This window comes from Macrobrachium rosenbergii, chromosome 11, assembly GCF_040412425.1.
Source record: "Macrobrachium rosenbergii isolate ZJJX-2024 chromosome 11, ASM4041242v1, whole genome shotgun sequence".
In the NCBI taxonomy this organism is placed as follows: Eukaryota; Metazoa; Arthropoda; class Malacostraca; order Decapoda; family Palaemonidae; genus Macrobrachium; species Macrobrachium rosenbergii.
The window spans coordinates 6,738,735-6,758,922 of record NC_089751.1 but is presented as its reverse complement, the minus strand read 5'-3'; the positions used below and the strand labels follow the sequence as shown (position 1 = coordinate 6,758,922).

Genomic DNA, 20,188 nt, shown 5'->3' with positions numbered 1-20,188 from the left:
TATGTAAATATGCATGTACGTGTGTGTGCATATATATATATATATATCATATATCATATATATAGTTATATATATATATATATATATATATATATACCAACATCAGAGCTATAGCTCTATAAATCATAATCCCTATATATTATATAAATATAGTTATATATATATATATATATATATATATATATATATATATATATATATATATATATATATATATATATATATATATATATATATATATATATATATATATAATATATATATATATATATATATATATATATATATATATATATATATATATATATATATATATATATATATATATATATATATATATATATATATATATATATATATATATATATATATATATATCTATATATATATATATATATATATATATATATATATATATACATATATATATATATATACATAATATATATATATATATATATATATATATATATATATATATATATATATATATATATATATATATATATATATATATATATATATATCTGTATATATATATATATATATATATATATATATATATATATATAAAAAATATACAAGCTGACCAACCTGGTGCTGCCCAGGAAAACTCTGAATGGGGATGGAAAAGGGGGAGGGGGGGAGGGGAGGGAAGAGGGGGAATGGGAGGCGGAAGGGGAAAGGGAGGAAGAAGGAAGAGGGGGAGGGGTTTGTGTTGACGGTCTGACTGACAGTGTTAGAGTTGTCATGCGAACGTTCACCCTTCGAACAATCGTGAGTGAACTGACAGGCATTACTGTGGTTACTGCCCTTTTTATCTGTATGTTACTGGGCTGTCTGTTCCTTTTATCCAGGTATTACTGTACTGTAAGTCCCTTTTATCCAGGTATTACTGTGATGACTGTACCTTTTATCCAGAAATTACTGTGGTGACAGTCCCTTATATTCAGGTATTGCTCTTCTGTCTGTCCATTTTATCCCGGTTTTACTGTGTGACTGAAAAGCGTTTTCAATAATATATTTCTATGGTCACAAGTACATGACATGAGGTATGATAAACTCGTAGAGTTTATTTACCACAAGTTACAAAGGGAAGGGGAAGGGGGAAGGGGAAAGGGAAAGCAGAAGAGTGGGTACGGGTTTGAAAACTACCCTACTGCCTAAGTTGGAGCAAATGGTGTCTACGTACCAAATTTTGTCTAGATCGGTCTAGCGGTTCGGATTTCTATAGCGGACAAAGTTACAAAGACATACAAACAGTTAAAAACACATACCTTAATATATATATATATATATATATATATATATATATATATATATATATATATATATATATATATATATATATATATATATATATATATATATATATATATATATATATATATATATATATATATAAATGCATTTATGTTTATATATATTTATATTTATAATATATATACATATAAAATATATATGTATATATATACACGTTTATATGTGTATTATATGTATATATAAACGTGTATTATATATACATATATCTACGTTTTATATGTATACATATAAATATATATAAACATACATACATATACGAGTATAAACATATATACATAAACATACATATATATATATGTATATATATTATACATACATGATAATCTACTCTTGATCGCACTATCAAACTCGACGTTAAAGCTTTAGCTAAAGAATTTAACAGAATTGAAACCTGAAAACTTTGGGTTTAACGTGAAATTTGAACCATATGCAAGTGGTTCAAAAGCAGCAACTTTTACGTAGGTACCTTCTTGAAAAGTAAATCGGGATCTAACGCTGGTTAAAAAAAGGTCGAATAACTTGCTCACCAATAGCTTAGGCAATTAAGAAAGTTATCATAAACTTCTAAAACATTACATAAAAGCAAATTAATTCTGTACTTACTACAAATTTTCTCAGTACCTCTTTACAAAGTGGATGCACTGCTTAAAGTCTACAGCCACAAAATAACGTACCTGCAAGGAAAAACATAACGGTTGAGAATACTAATTTGAGAGCATAGAAATATATTCATTTAGATTAAGTACTTGTAATAACGGCACCTGAATGTGTCCAAATATAAATATATATATATATATATATATATATATATATATATATATATATATATATATATATATATATTATATTATATATATATACCTTTTCCTCCTATAGGGATGGTGTTTTGGGTGGGGTACCAAATCCACTGCCTTGATTAACAGGCACAATGGGTTTTTAATGTGACGAGCTTATGAGAGAATGCTACCATATCATAAAAGAATTCTCCAATACGCAAATAAACTGTTATCTGATTGGCTATAAAACTGAGGACACTGTGTGATTAATGGTATCCATTTCTCTTCTTTTTTTTACCACCACGGCGAAATAAATTAATTTCAAAATTACTCATATGCAAAACTGCGATTTTTACACATCAATGTACCCAGTTTCTAAATGAAGTATACTAAAGTTTCATACAATTTTCAGTTTAGTTAAATGAAAACATCACATGCCTTAAAAATTAGCCTGGCTTTACTTCTGAAACCTCACGAGTGAATTAAAACTAGCTGAGTTGGAGAGAGAGAGAGAGAGAGAGAGAGAGAGAGAGAGAGAGAGAGAGAGAGATTCTTATCTGAAATGTGGATTATGACAATTAGGGGCTTGGGAGGTAACTTCCAAACATTTGAGAAAAGACATCGAGAGAAAAAACTGAGAGAAAAAACTACTCGAACATGAGACCGAACACAATTCGGGAGTACAGTCCGTTGGAAGATTTGAAAATCTGGGAAAAATTATAAAGCCAATTGTAACGATGGGGGTTATTTATAATCACATATACCGAGAGAAAAAAGTATACCTTAGTTTAACCAGACCAATGAGCGGATTAACAGCTCTCCTAGGGCTGGCCCGAAGGATTAGACTTATTTTACGTGGCTAGGAACCAGTTGGTTACCTAGCAACGGGACCTACAGCTTATTGTGGAATCCGAACCACATTATACCGAGAAATGAATTTCTATCACCAGAAATATATTCTTCTAATTCTTCACTGGCCGGCCAGAGATTCGAACGCGGGCCCAGCAGTGTGCTAACCGAGAACTATACCCACCTGTCCAACGAGGAACTATACAGAGAGAGAGAGAGAGAGAGAGAGAGAGAGAGAGAGAGAGAGAGAGAGAGAGAGAGAGAGTTGAGATTTTATTACATAATATTTTCGTTTTAAATGGAACAAAAAATGTTAAAAAACAGTTTATTAATTAGACAGGTAGTAAAGCACTTTAATCAGATTTAAGACATAAATCAAAATCATAGTTTTAATAGGATAAATCAAATTATCCTCTTAAAACTCTGCAGAATCTCTACTAACCACTCATTACCTAAAGCTTAAACTAAAAGCAGGAAAAAATTTTCAAAGCCGATTAAACTCCATCCAGAGTACTACGATTTATATTATAAGCATCAGCAACACTGATCATACCACAATAACAAAACCATAAGATGAAATGAAAAACGAAAGACCAAGTAGTGGGATACAGGAAAACGCATCCACATGCAGTTCGAGCCTTTAAGATAATTTAATTAGTAAAACCTTCAGTTACTGCCACACATTTCCTTATGCAGAAATCTTTAACCGCTGTATTTTAATTCTGGCAATGAAAACTCCTATTACAAACAAACGACCTAGCTCTTGACGAATCCTTGGCAAGCATAAGTAAATAAAGTTCAAAGGGCAGATGATAGCATGTAACAAAAAATCATGAGTTGATCCCAAAAAGGAGAAAATCTCAAATCTGAAACATGACTACAATTACCAGCGTACATTACAAGAATCAAGATGGAGGGATTAGGATATTAGTGGCCACGGTCCACGTAATGTAAAAATCCAGAATGACAGCGCGAGAGTAGACGGCATGTAATGAGAATGCTAAAAGACAAGAAAAAGCTATCAATGTAAAGCAAATTCTGTCTATAAAGAACAAATGAGACCATCATCCACATTAACCAAAATATCACCATCCTCCGTGGTATGAAGTCTTCATGTTCCAATCGCTGTTTCACTTCTACATCTACCAACATTTACAAAATTCCCTCATATATTTCACCTTCATCTTCTATCGACACTAAACTCATAAATCATCTTTGCTTGACATATTCCGTGGGTCAAAACCGTCTCTAATCTTGTCGTTTGCCACACTTGCTCTCAGACTTCTAAACGAATCGTCTGCTTCCATTCCTACACCGCCAACATCAATATTCATCAGAACAATCTTTCTGTATCTAATTTTGCCTTCATAAAAGTACTGTACCTTTGCTCATAACTATCGCTCATATCTACTTTTAACCTTCTCCTCTTACAACAATGTTTCGAACTTTTTCACTATTTTCTAAAGTTTCTCTTTACAACCTCAAAACATAGCGTCCTCTACAACCATCAACCATACCACGCTCCACCGAGGCAAAGAAGCCTGTTCTTCAAGAGGAAATTTTCAGGCAACCAGTCGCCTTATCTACGCATTCTTCGCTTTCATCATTACAAACTTTTAATAGTTTTCAAAACACTTCATCTTCAGCGGGCTGTACACTGCTTCTGAACTGAATTGAATTGCACTGCTTCCTTATTCATTCTATCAATAGCTACATGGTCCTTGTATACCACATCCAATTATGTTATTTTTACTTGCATCATCCCAACATAATGGTTTTATAGCATACTTGATAAACTTACTTTCATATCCCTGTCTACATCTACATTACACTTCCTAGGTATAGTTAATGCCATGTCATGCCCATGTAATTCCTAATCACATATTTTACTTTTTGTCTTATATAAAGGAACAATTATTCTTTCCTCAGTTTTTTTTGTTGTGGGTAGCCTCTCTCACCTTATGACCTACCTAACACACCCATGGGCTTTAATTCAATTATACCTTCAACAATATACTTCACAGTTCTTCAGCCGATTAATTATCCCTCCTCTATCATCAGTTAACTTCCACGACACTTTCAAATTTACACTTGCTTCATCATTCACGTCTGGTTCTCTTCTAGCTTCACATTCAAAGTCGGCACGGAGTTCCATTTCCTTCAAACCATTTCTACATTTGCATAATTTTTTTTTATTCCAAGATCCATTTACTTATTCCTGCATCTGATTCCAACCACTACAGCTTTTCTTTCCATAAGGCAATTGCTTTGGCCAACCCCTGTACTTTCACCACTTTATTAATCCGCTTGCATATCTATCTATGATGTTTGTTTTGCCATACAACTACACCTGAGGTTTTTTTTATCCCGTTGCTAGGTAACCAACTGGTTTTTAGCCACGTAAAATAAATCTAATCCTTCGGGCAAGCCCTAGGAGAGCTGTTAATCAGCTCAGTGGTCTGGTTAAACTAAGGTATACTTAAGTTTTATCAATAAAACTTTCATTTCCTCTTTCCTCCTAGATTTTACTCTAACTCCCAACCATCCAATATCCACACACCAGCTACTGATTCTATGGGATCATCCTTGAATTTTGCATATTCCTCTACTCCATTTCAGCACCCGTATCACACCCATCTTCCCCGCACATTTTTTATTTTTCTGAATATCAAATCTTAATGTCTGAATACATTGATGGCCACATTTCCAAACTTTCCTCTCCAAATAATACTCTATTTTCACTTTCATCGCAACCTGGTAGCGATGAAATAGGCACCCAACCTTTCTATTCCCACAATTACATCAGTCAACTTATCTCACTCTTACTCCACAGTATCGCAATCTAGGAAACATTATCTAACAAACAAACATACATACGAACTAAACAAAAGAGGAAGAAAGACTTGCATGAAGACCCGAGAGACTAGAACGTCTTCCCCTATCTCTTATTCATTAGCGAAAGAAACAAGCAATGTGCTATCTGTCTGTCTTAATATATTGACTCGACAGTTACTAGAATCTGGGAAGCAGGGTAAATGAGCAGAGAGGGAGGAAATACGGCCTGAAGAAAAATTATCTACCCTTCATGAGACCCGGCTTCTCTCTCGTATTCCTTTTAATGAAAGTAGAAAAAAAGTTTCCTCGGAAAACTACTTGAAATTATTCTAATGTCTACTACCTTTAACATGCTTTTACATTGTGCTCTATTAAATCAATAACATTTACTTCATTTACCAATTACACTTCGATCTTTATGTTAATATAAAAGATTATGCAATATGGCAACTTGTGTGTTTATTTCTAAACTCATTTCTGAGTACTGTATCCACAAGCGGGGAGGTTCAAGGATATGAGATGTCTACGGGTCATTTACATCATATTTCAATACCAAACTATCTGCTGCCTGTTAATATTAAGTTTATATATATAAGAAACTTATGAGGATGACAGATCGCCAAATCATGTGTGAATCTCACTTATTCATAGTAAAAGATCTGAAACCCTGTAAGCGTGTGTTTCAGTGTTTGGAGAAGAAAAGGCGATGTCATATCGGAGCAAGGATGATACGGATATCGTCACTGCACTCCCCTTCATCTCAAATTTCATCATCTTTCTTTCATGAAGCTTTTCACGGTTTATTCTGACATTTCTATCCTTTCCTGTTGTACTTACCGACTTTGTGTAATTATAATGAATTCGTTTAAAAAGTGCGTCCGATTGTTCAACCATTCCTTGTTTATGTGGGGTTATTTCCCCATCACTTTTACTAAAAATCTTTTGCGTTTTCACGTCTCCATGTTAATAAGATATCTAGGTCAAGTCAAGGCTTTAATTTAAGTTCACTCCAACTACCAACAAATCCTGCATCATTTCCTCTCAATCACGTAACAGCTAGGTAATACGAGGTAAAGACTGTTTCAGGTTACGAATACCCGTGAGGTTTCAAGTTATGTCAGACTGTTTTTGATGTCAGCATAGAGTGAGTTAGCGTAATAACAACCAACCCCCTCCCATTGCTACAGTGGTAAACAAACCATCTTTAAATCTCACACTTCCTACTTACTCTAACTTTAATTTCTAATTTGCGTTTAATAATAAACAACTCATTTTTAATGAAACCGTTTTAATGTGAATATTTAGAAGACCCACGTCGTATACATGAACCAATGAAAAATATTTTATAAAATTAAATTTTTCGGAATTCGAAGACCTATGCATCTAAAATCCCCACTCAACCTCCGCAAAACACGGCGCATGAATGCATCTTTTTTATATCATGGCAGCGAATGAGTGACACCTAATATCTTCAATTGACGTGTTCAAAGAAAATGGGCCAGCTTCCAATCGACGTGATATATAGCTTTGCCAGAAACAGCAACGCAGAGCCGACACTCCCGTCCAGTTTTCATTCAACGCTGTTCTTTTGAAAATGTTGTTTCCCCTTTAATATAAAAAGAGTCAATTAAATAAAATTAAAATTCTCATGTCTGTATGCGGGTGCATACTCGGCAGCTCGGTCTATATTGAAAATAACCATCACACTATATTAATTATCATCAATATTGCTGAAAAAATAGCAGTTAATCTAGTGTTCACAACTGATATTTTCATAAGCCAATGAAAATAAATATGAATTATCTACTCCGTAAATGATAGACCTTACTACTTAACTGCCATTTTCTACAAGAGTAAAATGTGTTATTAACGCAGTCACAAAATGCAAAGGTTAACAAAACCAGTGCGTCGTTAATGGTAACCTTGCTCAAGTTACTAAAACGTCAATAAAGACCCAGCGACTAATGAGCAACAGTTCCCGGATCGATCGATTTTCAAAACAGCAACCAGATTCCCGTAGATTTCCCAGCCTAAAGCTCCGTTTTCTACCGAGGCCACTGACAGACGCCCATTAGATCATTGGTAGATTATTTCCGATTGCAACCTTGTACGTAAAACTTCAACATTCATCTGTCATTATTTACTTTTGTTTCAGACGAAGTCTGTCTCGTTATTATTTATTACTTTGATGCATGCATAAATTCATATTCTCACCCACGGTATTTTTAAACCATTTTCTTTGAAAAGGTACCAAACCGCAATATAGGGGAAACTAAGTTATTAATATTCCCAACCCTCCAACATACTCGGCCATTACGGCACCTCTCTCTCTCTCTCTCTCTCTCTCTCTCTCTCTCTCTCTCTCTCTCTCTCTCTCTCTCTCTCTCTCTCTCTCTCTCTTCTGCATTTATACATAACTAGAATACGCCAACTCCAAGTGATGAGCGATACTGCTTTATACGATTGATTCTGCAATTAAAAGATGTTAAAAGCTTGGCAAGGCAGTTGGTACCACGTGAAAATATAGAATGAGATACGTAACAAGCGCAAACGCATTTATAAACTTGAAACTTATCAGAATCGGAAATTGGCCAATTTACTGGGACGAGTTAATGAACACTCCTATTCCAGGCCGGAAGAAAGCGAGACAACCTGTGAGCAAATGCTGGAAAGGTGGGATTAATTACGAGGACTGAGAAAACCCTACCTCTTAAGGGAAGAAAGGTTATTATGAGCCACGGGAAAACACAACGGAAGCCACGCTGATAATCAGATAGGAAAGTCTGATTTGTGATATTTAAGAAATTGAGTCGAGTTCTGCATAATGTAAATATAGTTAAAGCTCCAAGGAGGTCGTTTGAGAGGTTACTGCAGTCATGCTTCTTACCGACTGGCTGAACCACAAACGTTTCAGATGAAGAACTTCACGTTTTGATCATTGAGGAAAAAGGGCAAGGCACAGGAAAGCGACACAGACTAAAGGCATTTCCAGACTTTATTAAAGAAAGAATCCTACGAACTTCAAAAGCTGAGAATACAGGCAAGGCAAAAAAATATCCAGAAATTTAACTTGGGCCCTGCACAAGGGTTAAGAATGTTTTATTGTCATTACTAGTTTTGCAAATTTGTGTGCTGGTAATGTAAAGCCAATTTACACTTTCTACCCGAAGGGACAAACACAGCTTTAAAAAGTGACAGGAACATACGCTCTTTAAAATCTCGGTTTACTAAATTCCTACTGGAAGCATAATCCGAATGATATCTAATTTTTGCCAGTATCACACCCGGCGCGTCATTTTACAGTTTGAGCAAACAAAACTCCTGTTTACTTTTCAAATGCAATATCAGGCAAACCATAAACATCCCTCCCAGGCTCCGTCGTACTGCCTCAGCAGCACGGTCTCCCAATAGCACAGTACAGTCAAATAAATGGCCACCCTGAAATACTTCTCAAATTGTACGCCGTAACTCGCAGGAAGTTTATATAAGCGCAGACTGACTTTACCGCCATCTTTTACAAGCTGTTGGGAAAGCTACTGAGAAAGGACGGCACACGATACATCAAACTTTACGATAATGTCTCCCACTTTAGACCGCTGCCAATATTTTGCAGGTATCGACGCGTTACATATTCACTGAAAGGTAAACAGAATACCAGTCAAACTTAGTACTCCGCATAATCGACTTTCACCCATTCTCTAATGTGGCAGAATAATGCTTTTAACGATATTAAGCTGTCAGCTATTCTGATAGAGAAAAAACGTCGGTAGTTACCATAATGGCCACCACCTCTTTCTCTCTCTCTCTCCCTCTCTCTCTCTTTCCTAGTCACTGGATATTAAAAGGAGATATTATTAAGGACTAATTCTTCTCTGTCAGATCTATGCTGCATACGAGGCACTTGGATATAATGTATACTACGTAGTACCAGATCTAGCCCTTCGTTGGCTGAGTCGGTTGAGCTTCAGACTGTCACTCGATGGGCTGGAGTTCAATTCCCCCGGCCAGCTGATGAGTTAGAGGAATATGTTTCTGGTGATAGAAATTCATTTCTCGCTATAATGTGGTTCGGATTCCACAATAAGCTGTAGGTCCCGGTGCTACGGTAAAACTAAGGTATACTTAGTACCAGATCTAGCACTACGAAACCAATATTCTAAATAACACTGATGGACAATACAATACAAAGATATTCACGTACATTATACGCTGACCAGCACTTAAATTAGAAAAAATAGACCTGCACACAACGTAATCCCACTCTTAAAATACCTTAAATGTTCAAATGTGCAAATAAACCACCTTTTTAATAGAAAAAAGATCAGTGTAAGCAATATAGGAATATTACTATGATAAAGTAATTATGGAAATCATTCAAGACTCAAGCAACTACAGTCACTTAAAAAATGCAGTTACTTGGACAGACACACGCTTACCTCTCGGCAAAAATATCAATGTCACGGTTGATAAAAATGCAATACAAATCGGGGTTACAAAAAGAAGGGATCTTGGACATCAAAACAAATCTGCTCCCTTCTAATAAAAGATACGGAGACACTGCTTGTCTCACTTTTCATTCGAACTCCGCTTTTTAGTTTTCTGTAAAACTATTGATGGCATTTTGTCTGTCCGTTCGCCCTCAGATCTTAAAAGCTACTGAGGCTAGAGGGCTGCAAATTGCTATGTCGATCATCCAGCCTCCAATCATCAAACATACCACATTGCTACCCTCTAGCCTTAGTAGTTTTTATTTTATGTAAGGTTAAAGTTAACCATGATGGTGCGTCTGGCACCGCTATAGGTGCCAACAACACAGGCCACCGCCGGGCCTTGGCTGAGAGTTTAACACAGCATTATACGCTGTACAGAAAACTCGATTGCTCCGAAGAAACTCCGGCGCATTTTTTACTTGTTTTTCTTGTAATGGCTGAATATTTCAATCGCTTGGATATATTCGATGGCCATACATTATGAAGGGTCAGACTATATTAGGGACAATAAAGTTGCCAAATAAAATCTCTGACAATGAGATGCGATTAATACTACCATTCCCTATCTTTGGAAATTAAAAGATTACCCATATATATACTTACCTTTTTTTTGGGGGGGGAGGATGAATTCAAGGGACAAAGTTTACATAAAAATCTTCTTTCATGAAAATTACCGTGTTAAATAAAGCTGGCCAGTAAGGCCCATTCATTATATACAGCTCGCCTTTATGCTTTTTTCATACGCGTGCGTTTTCCATACGTAAACTAAGTTTACTATTTATACGAAGAAATCAATGAGGCTGTTCTCACAATATATCATGTTTCCTGTTCCTCTGTCTTACGACTTTCATATATGTCAGACCTTTAGACGTCGCAAAAATGTTTCGTTTGTCAGAAATTCCTTCCAAACGCATCCGAGCACAAGGAATGAAAGCCGCGCGTAAGGTCTGGACTAAATTACTGTATTCTCTAGACCTTGCTCTTGACCTTGGCCATGCGTATGGCGAACGGTAAACGGAGCGTAATGGCGTGAACAGCATCAATAATTCTAACTTATAAAACTGACGTGGTGATCGAACAGAATAGTAAAAAAAAAAAAAAAAAAAGACGTATCTCCAAGAAACATGACAAATGGACAGGAAAGAGAATGTTTTCTAACAGAGTGAACTTCGCTCTTACTACAACCTTCCCGAAACCTTAAAAAGTCACATCCGGTTTTGGGGGGTTTAAGCGAACGACTCAAAAAGAAGAAAAAACACACGAATGGCAAGTCAATATTCTCATGCGGAAACGTGAGGAACTTTTTCATAAACAAAGAAAATCTTCAGATCCTATACAAGCGTATGTTTAAATTATATATATATATATATATATATATATATATATATATATATATATATATATATATATATATATATATATATATATATATATATATATATATATATATATATATATATATATATATATATATATATATATATATAATATAAGTTACTTGCATTTTCCAAGGTATACGAAGCGTAGGCTTCTACGTAAGGCTATAACTCTGCGTGCGCTAGAATTGGTTGTTGAAACTTGGTAACAAGGTAGTTAACTGGTAGTCGATCATGAGTGGGAGAGACAGAACCCTTAACGTTCAGTCAAATCCGCTTTTTTTTTCAGCATCAAGGACTTCGCAGAATGGTTGATATGGAATAATGATAAAAGGCTCTGGTAAGTAGACAAACACAATTTTCTTTAAGAATTTGATATTTGCTTCTGCAGTAACACAAATCACCTTTTATGTAGGCAACAGTCCTTATGTGGGACGAAAGTCTCTAAACGTATTGGCAAGTTTACTTTCCACCAAAATGTCATGCTCCTGTTCTATGAATGGCTAGGGACAGGCAATGCCCTGGCTTCATGAGCTCTTGCTCAGACTGGACAAACTACTACTCACAAGGATGAACTGAAAGTCTGCTCAACTGCTTCATGAAGCAGAAAGAAAGGGTATACTGGACACCACCTTTTTGTCCCTGTTGGTAGATCGATAGGATATAAAATTTAGGACAAAGGCCAAGCCACAGGACGTATGAGGTCATTCAACACAGAAAAAGAAACTGACAATAAGGTTTGAAAGGTATAACAGGAAGAAATCCTCGCAGTTGCACTATGAATCAAATGTTAGGAGCACTATGAATCAAATGTTAGGAGAGAGTGGAAAAAAAGATGGAAAGGGGGTACAGTAAAAGGAATGTCAGGGGTTGCAGCTGGGGGCCAAAGGGACGCTGTAAAGAACTTAAGTATTGCCGACAGTGCACCGTATGAGGTGCACTGACATCACTGCCCCCTTTGGGGTTTGTCCCCGTTGGTACTACAAATGGACCATGCTACTCTGGCCTAAGAGGTCAGGTTTTTATTATATAGTGCTGCAGGATATTTGAGTATCCAGTCAGAAACTGACACGTTGGACATGCAACTTATCAACATGCTGCTGACAAGGCTAAAACTAACAGAGCAAACCTTCAAGGCAGCATCTTACTCCTAAGCCCCTCCCAGGCTATATAGTGCCCGCTAAAGGCTAAAGCTAACAAGGTGGACAAAACTGTTCAAAGTTCCTGTGAACATGGACAACTCTACTAAGGAAGAGAAGTCCATGAATTTCAGTTAAAAGACCTTGCACAAAGCAGAGCAATAGGCTTCACCACATGGACTAAGGTGCTTGTCTTGACAAAGTTAGTTGAGCGGGTCTGGAAATGATGGTGAACTTGATGATACATGGTAAATGACGCTACCTCAAATGTGCAGGTAACTGAGGACAGTGGACCCAAGGATAATGTATGAGAGCCCTGACCAGAAAAGCTATCAGGGACAACTGCCAATACAAAACACAGGTGTTCGAATTGGTAGATAGTCCTTTCACACATAAAACAGAGTTCTTCCCAGAGGACTGACTGATAAGCATCTGAAAATATGCATCCTTCAGATCTACTGGAAGAATGGCGTCAACATGGAACAAGAGAGGTCAATGACCAGTCTCCAACAATCAGCTGCTGTTTCATCAAGAATGCCACTGTAAGAGCCTGAAGAGAGACTGTCTAAAACTTCTAGCACATTCTTTTCTAGCATTGCTGGACCTCTCATGCCAGAGTTTGAGATATCATGGAGGGCAAATCAGAAATGAGATTGGTGCCTGAGAGTGGGGAGGTTGGTAATCCTTGAAAGTAAACTGTAATAGTCCCAAAGACACAGCATATCCAGACTTGTGGCAGCCAAGGAAGGGAACAGTACACCATAGCGTCAACCTCCCTTCTTCTTCCCCTTCCCTTACCTTGAGGCCTGAGCTGAGCAGGGAGTAGACTCCTGGCCCTTTTGCAATGAAGAAATCTGAGCTCACTGTTATAACTTTGAGATGATCTGAGCCCTCCAGATACCAGATACAAGAGACCCATGTCCACTCTAGAAGGCTTGGGAGCAGTACTCTGATGCCCCAGAGAGCTTGAACAAGACTGTTCAGTGGACCAAGATTTCCTGGGTACCAGAATGCTCTTATACACTGTCACCTCAACTTTACATTTTGGAAACCATAAAGTGGAACCCAAAACTGATCTGTCCTGCTGAGCAAGACTATTTTCAGCAAAAACTTGTTGGGCAAAGAGCATGCACATAAAAGCATGTCTTCTCAGAACTAAGTTTACCCAAAGGTCAGGAAAGAAAGTCAACACCTTTCTTTCCGACACCAACAAATTTTAGAACTTCACCCTCTCATATGCAAATGAAAGTTTAGTGATAATGAAGTCAGCAAGCATGTTTGACCAAAGGCTCAACCACAATGCTGCCTGTAAGGATCCATGGAAACTGGCCCCATGGCTCATGAGAACTGAATTCTGTCACTATCCCCCAAAAGAAGGAAGATGCTAACTCGAAGTCTGATCAAATTTCTTGTGAGAGTGTTCCCAAAACCATCTACTACTTCTCTTCCCATGGAAGTATGGTAAGACAGATCAACATGAGGAGGAAGAGTAAGAGCAGCTCAATGATGACGATGAGGTATAAGATACATGATTGCATTTCTTCAACCTACTTCATCCACGAGTCATAATTTTCCTTGGCTACAGTAGCAGATGTGATGGAGGAGTATGGCCTGTGCTCCGTACTGCCGGGGTGCCTCCACAACAAGACAATCACTACAGGAGGCTCAACAGCATTGAGTTCCTTAGTTGAAGCAGCAACACCAGGGAGCAGAAACACCTGACAGTACTCCAGCAAGACTGCCAATGAAGCATTTATAAGTGGTGACAAACCACGAACACACACACACTGCTATTGCACCTGGGCTAGGTCTCAGCTCTTGTACCTAGGTTAGCAAAATTGGAAAGCATGGGTGAACCTGAAGAGAACAAATGGAATGTCTTGAGAGAGAGAGAGAGAGAGAGAGAGAGAGAGAGAGAGAGGTAAATTCAACACTAAAGGGTGTTTGCAGCTTAATATTTGAGAATATACAGTCACATGGGAATTGCTATCTTCAAATAGCCACTTTACACCTAGCTATCATAGTAAGGATGAATTGCTTTTAATTCTATGTACAGAACCTAAATCTGAATAGAATATACACATACAGTACAGTCAAAGTAAATAAATCTATCTTGGTGGTTTAGCTGTTCAAATCACTTGTCATCATCTCATAAAATATATAAAAGGTATAAGTTTGATTCCTGGCAAGGCTGTGCACTTATTTGGGTTAAATGAAATCGATATTATGGGTATTGTGGGTTAAATGAATTCGATGTTATGAGTACTGCGAGTTAAATGAATTCGTTATTATGGGTATTGTGAGTTAAATGAAATGGATATTATGGTTACTGTGGGTAAAATGAAATCGATATTATGGGCATTGTGGGTAAAATTAATTCGACATTATGGGTATTTTGGGGAAAATGAATTCGATATTATGGGTATTGTGGGTTAAATGAATTTGATTTTATGGGCATTGCGGGTAAAATGAATTCGATATTATGGTATTGAGGGTAAAATGAATTCGACATTATACACGTATATTCATATATACATACATATTATATACATATATATATATACATAAACATATATACATATGTACATATATATACATACATACATATATATATACATATATACATGCATACATAATATATACATATACATATACATATATGTATTATAATTTACATACATATATACTTACACATACTTTTATATGTATACACATTATATACATATATACACATACAAATATATATACATATATATACATATATACATATAAACATATAAACATATATATATATATATATATATATATATATATATATATATATATATATATAATATTATTGTGAAATCACCAATTCACTTAGAACACTTGATCCCCAAGGGGCTAGTACTAAACATGGCGAAACAGTGATTCATCTACACTGTTTCGCTCTGTTTAGTACTAGCCCTTTGGGGATCAAATGTGTTTTGCCGTGTTTAGTACTAGCCCCTCGGAGATCAAAAGTGATCAAATGCACTTAGGGACATTTGATCCCTGAGGGCTAGTACTAAATATGGCAAAAAACATTTGGTCCCCAAGCTGCTAATACTACTGTCAACACGGCGAAACAATGTAGATGAATCTCTGTTTCACTGTGTTTAATACTAGCACCTTGGGGATCAAATGTCCCTAAGTGAATTGGTGATTTCACAGTCTTACTGTAATGTGTATGCACATATATACATAAGTAAAATCTACTGGTCACTTTTTACCAGAAACATAATATATGTAACTGTAATAGCCACAATATCTACTTAACCTCGAATTCTTCGCGCTTTTTTGGATACGCTTGTCACTACAAAGCCTTAAGATCCAAATGCAAGAAATGTGAAGAAATTATGATGCCCGGTATCAGGAAACAAACCCGGATTCCATAATCACAGCTAGGTCACGTTGGCGACCCTACCACATACAAATATATACATATATATATAATACACACATATATCACATACATAAATATAAATATATATCTTCTTTTTAACGTGCTTTTTTTCTCCCATTTTTTGTATGGGGTAGGCACGGTGCCTTCTTTTGAAGGACCTTGATTTGGCTTTGGGGTAGACCGTAGTCTCGATTGGCTGCCCTGCGTGACATCGCTTAGACCCCAGTAGGGCATGTATCTGTATCATACCAGTCATCAGCTCCCTTTCTCCCAGCAGCGAGGAAACATTGAAGCGGTTAGGTCGACAGTTCGAGACGTGCGAGGCGTCTTATGTTTTTAGATGTTGGAGTGGCTTTGTTTGTGTGTGTATTAGTCTGTAACACCCATTTGCTTTTAAGCAAACCTATCCGTTGATTACATACATAATCCCGGGGTGTCTACACGGATAGCAAAGTGTCCGATATATGTATGCACGTGTGTGTGTGTATGTATGTATATATATATATATATATATATATATATATATATATATATATATATATATACATATAATTTATTTATTTATTTATATCTAAATAATGTGCTTACCCATTGCGTCACAAATGGCAGCAGTAATAATAATAAAGTAATTACACTATGTACTTGTTCAAGTTCACTTCCTTTGACCAGTCATTCAAAATTCAACTTGGAAATGTAAGAGTCAAAAGACGAACGAAAATGTATTAATTAACATACAGTGCCGGGAGGCCACATCTTCACCCACTGGCCGTGACAGATGGAAGGCAGGTGCGTGCCACCTGGCAAGGTTAGATGCAGATGGGGACATTCAGTACACCAACAGATGAAAGAATCGCCTCAGTGCCTGCGCGAAGACGCAGCCAGTCACGTGCTCTGAGCAGGTGCTACGTAAGCGTCCAGACGGAAATGACATTACATTTGAAAGAGCGATAAAATGTCAACTCTTAAGTATTAAGCCATATATAGTATAGTTCAACATGACGCTAGAGGAAAGCTTGTACGAAAGACTGCTATAAAGATTTTGTAACAAAGCCTAACAAAAGTTGCATTAATTTTCAGAACGACTTATTCAGCGCGTTGGTAGAGAAAATGCCTCGCGGAAATCCTATTACTTACTGTGCTATGACGAAATGTATTTCATCGAAAATAACCACCCACTCATTTCTCTACCTCTCTGCCCCAAACTAGGGCCTGCACTACATTTCATGGGTCAACCGAGTTTTTTGGATGTAAACGTTGTGAGTCACCATTATACCATGAGGACCAGAGAGAGAGAGAGAGAGAGAGAGAGAGAGAGAGAGAGAGAGAGAGAGAGAGCGTAAATAATCACTGACTCATTTCTCTACCTTTCTACCCCAAACTACGGCCTACGCTACATTTCACGGGTCAACCGAGTTTTTTGTATGTAAACGTTGTGAGTTACCATTATGCCATGGGGACCAGAGAGAGAGAGAGCATTACAGTAACCTTCAGAAGGTTCCCCGCTATGTAAAATTATGGATGCCTATGGTTACCGATTGCATTACAGGACACAAGCAACAAACACGAACAAAAGTATCCTCTACGACCTTTCCTATAAATAGAATCAAAGTGAACCCTGAGCGAACTTAAGATCACGAAGGTCGTCGCTCATGTATGCTGAACCTTTTGTAAGGCAAGGTCTTTAGACCTCGTTGTAAGGCTTCACAACCGACGTCCGAACCAGACCAATACTAAATTTCGAAATATACGAGAAAATAAGAAAAATAAGTTTAAATGTAAAAAAAAAAAGGAATAGTACGGCATAAATTAGTCCGTTTAATTTAGAGATAACACGCAACACTCATTTAAGTGGTAGATAAGTGAGCGCACTTATGTTGGCGCTTAGAGTTGCATGTAGAGGCGTGAGTGCCTGAGCAGAAATACCAAGCGTACCCTGTGTGCGCGCGCACACACACGAGCAAGAGAGGGGCACGGAAGGTTTTATTTTATACACACATGAATGTCGCACACCTCTAAACCTAAGCAAAATTGAACATAGTTTCTGCAGCTTTATCGGCTTGCAAAGGCCACTAGATTCAAATCCCCCCTCCCCCCTTAACTGCAGTGCTACTTTTAAAACGCATTCCCGCCCTCAATGTTTTAAATACCGGCGACATTTTAACACTGAAATTTGGTAGACATATTAAATAGGGGTTATCTTATCATAATCTATTAAACAAAGGTGTCCAGAGCAGAACTTTACTAAGTCGTTAACATAACGCATAGTTTTATGAGGGGAAAAAATCCGGTATTTCCAATATTTTTACTTAACTCAAATGAGGAGATAAAACGCGACCTGCACGTGTGAGCAGGAGAATTTCTCAAGTACTCAATTCAAAAAGCGAGTACAGCAAAATGTCCTGCCCTCTCTTTCCCTTCTTTCACGGCATTTAGTGGAACACTCCTTTTCCCTATATCCGAACCTTTTCCCGACAGCATATGCTTCCATCACAGCCAACTCACTGTGAGCACCATTCAAGTAGAATTAGAGGTGGCAAATCCAGCAGTGAAGCGAACCCTATATTTAACAATTTAGTCAAGTGTAAGTGATACTGCAGCATAACGTCCCGGATATAATCCCAGTGATTTGTAAAGACTATGTTCCGCAGTTCTGGCAGCAAAATGGCAGAAATCTAAGATTTATATGAACTTGAACCATCAAAATGACTACCTCGGTTTCAAGTTTTAATCCTAGATATCTTTCCATCCTTCAGTCGAGCTTAGAAACGATTTTCTAAGTCTTAGGCGTCCACATAACGCCCAAACAACCTTTATGTCTAACGTTTTACCATGGACAGCAATCGCTCAGTTTGCAGATTTCTGTTTTCTTTCTGCTTACTTCTCAAATACACAAACGATTCTCCTTTCCTTTTCTGTTATTCCAAATTCTTTACCTCAAGCAATACCCTACGAGATGTGATTTTAACTTCTTTATCGCTTTATTATTGAAAACTTTAACAACTTACAGTTGCTGCTTTCCCCTGACGAATAAAAATAAATATCTCCTGGATTTCCTAAACCTAAAAATTGGGCATCCTCCTGTACAAGGAACTTAGACGTCGCAGGACGTTTGGGAATGTCTCGGGCTAGTTGGCTCTCTAAATTTAATAAGTAGCAGTTCCGGAGGGATAAAAGACGGTCTCCTCGTCCCACTTATCAGCCTTCTTTGGGACTCATTAGCGTCATCTTCACGCTAGTAGCACAACTTTTTAGCCCCACTGGGATCCTTCTTTCTAAAAATAAACTAACTGTACTTGAGGAATGGAATATGAAGATATTCGTTTAATACCGAGGGTGGTGTGTCGCATTGCCTATTGCAGCGTGCAGCATTTGATAAAAATAAACTTACAAGAACATTTACGATCACACAGGTAAGTTTCATTGGCAAATATAAACGTTTTCAAGCATACTGAATTATAGGGGAAAAAAGGACTAAGTAGAGCATTATATGATGAAATAAAGACAGGTTACGATATTTTGATACCAAAATAAACATTCTAGTTTTTCTTTACGAAATAACATAAGGTAACCAACGTATAACAAAGTTTTGATACGAGTGGCTGGAAAACAACACTCACGCAAATATTTCTAACAAGAAAAACATGAAAGGTTGTTACGTAAAACGTATAGCTCAAACGACGCCAACTACAAATGCTGAATAGCAGCTTTTTAGCTCTCCATTGCACGGCTAAGAAAAATGGTTTAAATACAATCTCAACCTGGCGTTTTCTTGAACCAAAATCTACACAGTGGAACATCATAATGTACATCACACTGGCATTAACAAAAAAGAGAGAGACCAGAATAACATTTTTAGCACGCCAGTACATAATGTTAAATGTTCACCTGAAACTACTTGCACCATTACCCTAAGAATTATAAAGTTGCAAAACACAGCTCATAAATTAAGCCTGAAATCCCTAAGCAGTAAACATTT

The 20,188-nt window shown here is 36.8% G+C and overlaps 1 protein-coding gene across 21 annotated transcripts in view; it reads right to left on the bottom strand.

Annotated features, from left to right (window-relative positions):
• Orp8 (Oxysterol-binding protein-related protein 8) overlaps positions 1-20,188 on the bottom strand; it is a 420,271-nt gene that overhangs the window by 221,670 nt on the left and 178,413 nt on the right. The window lies entirely within an intron of this gene.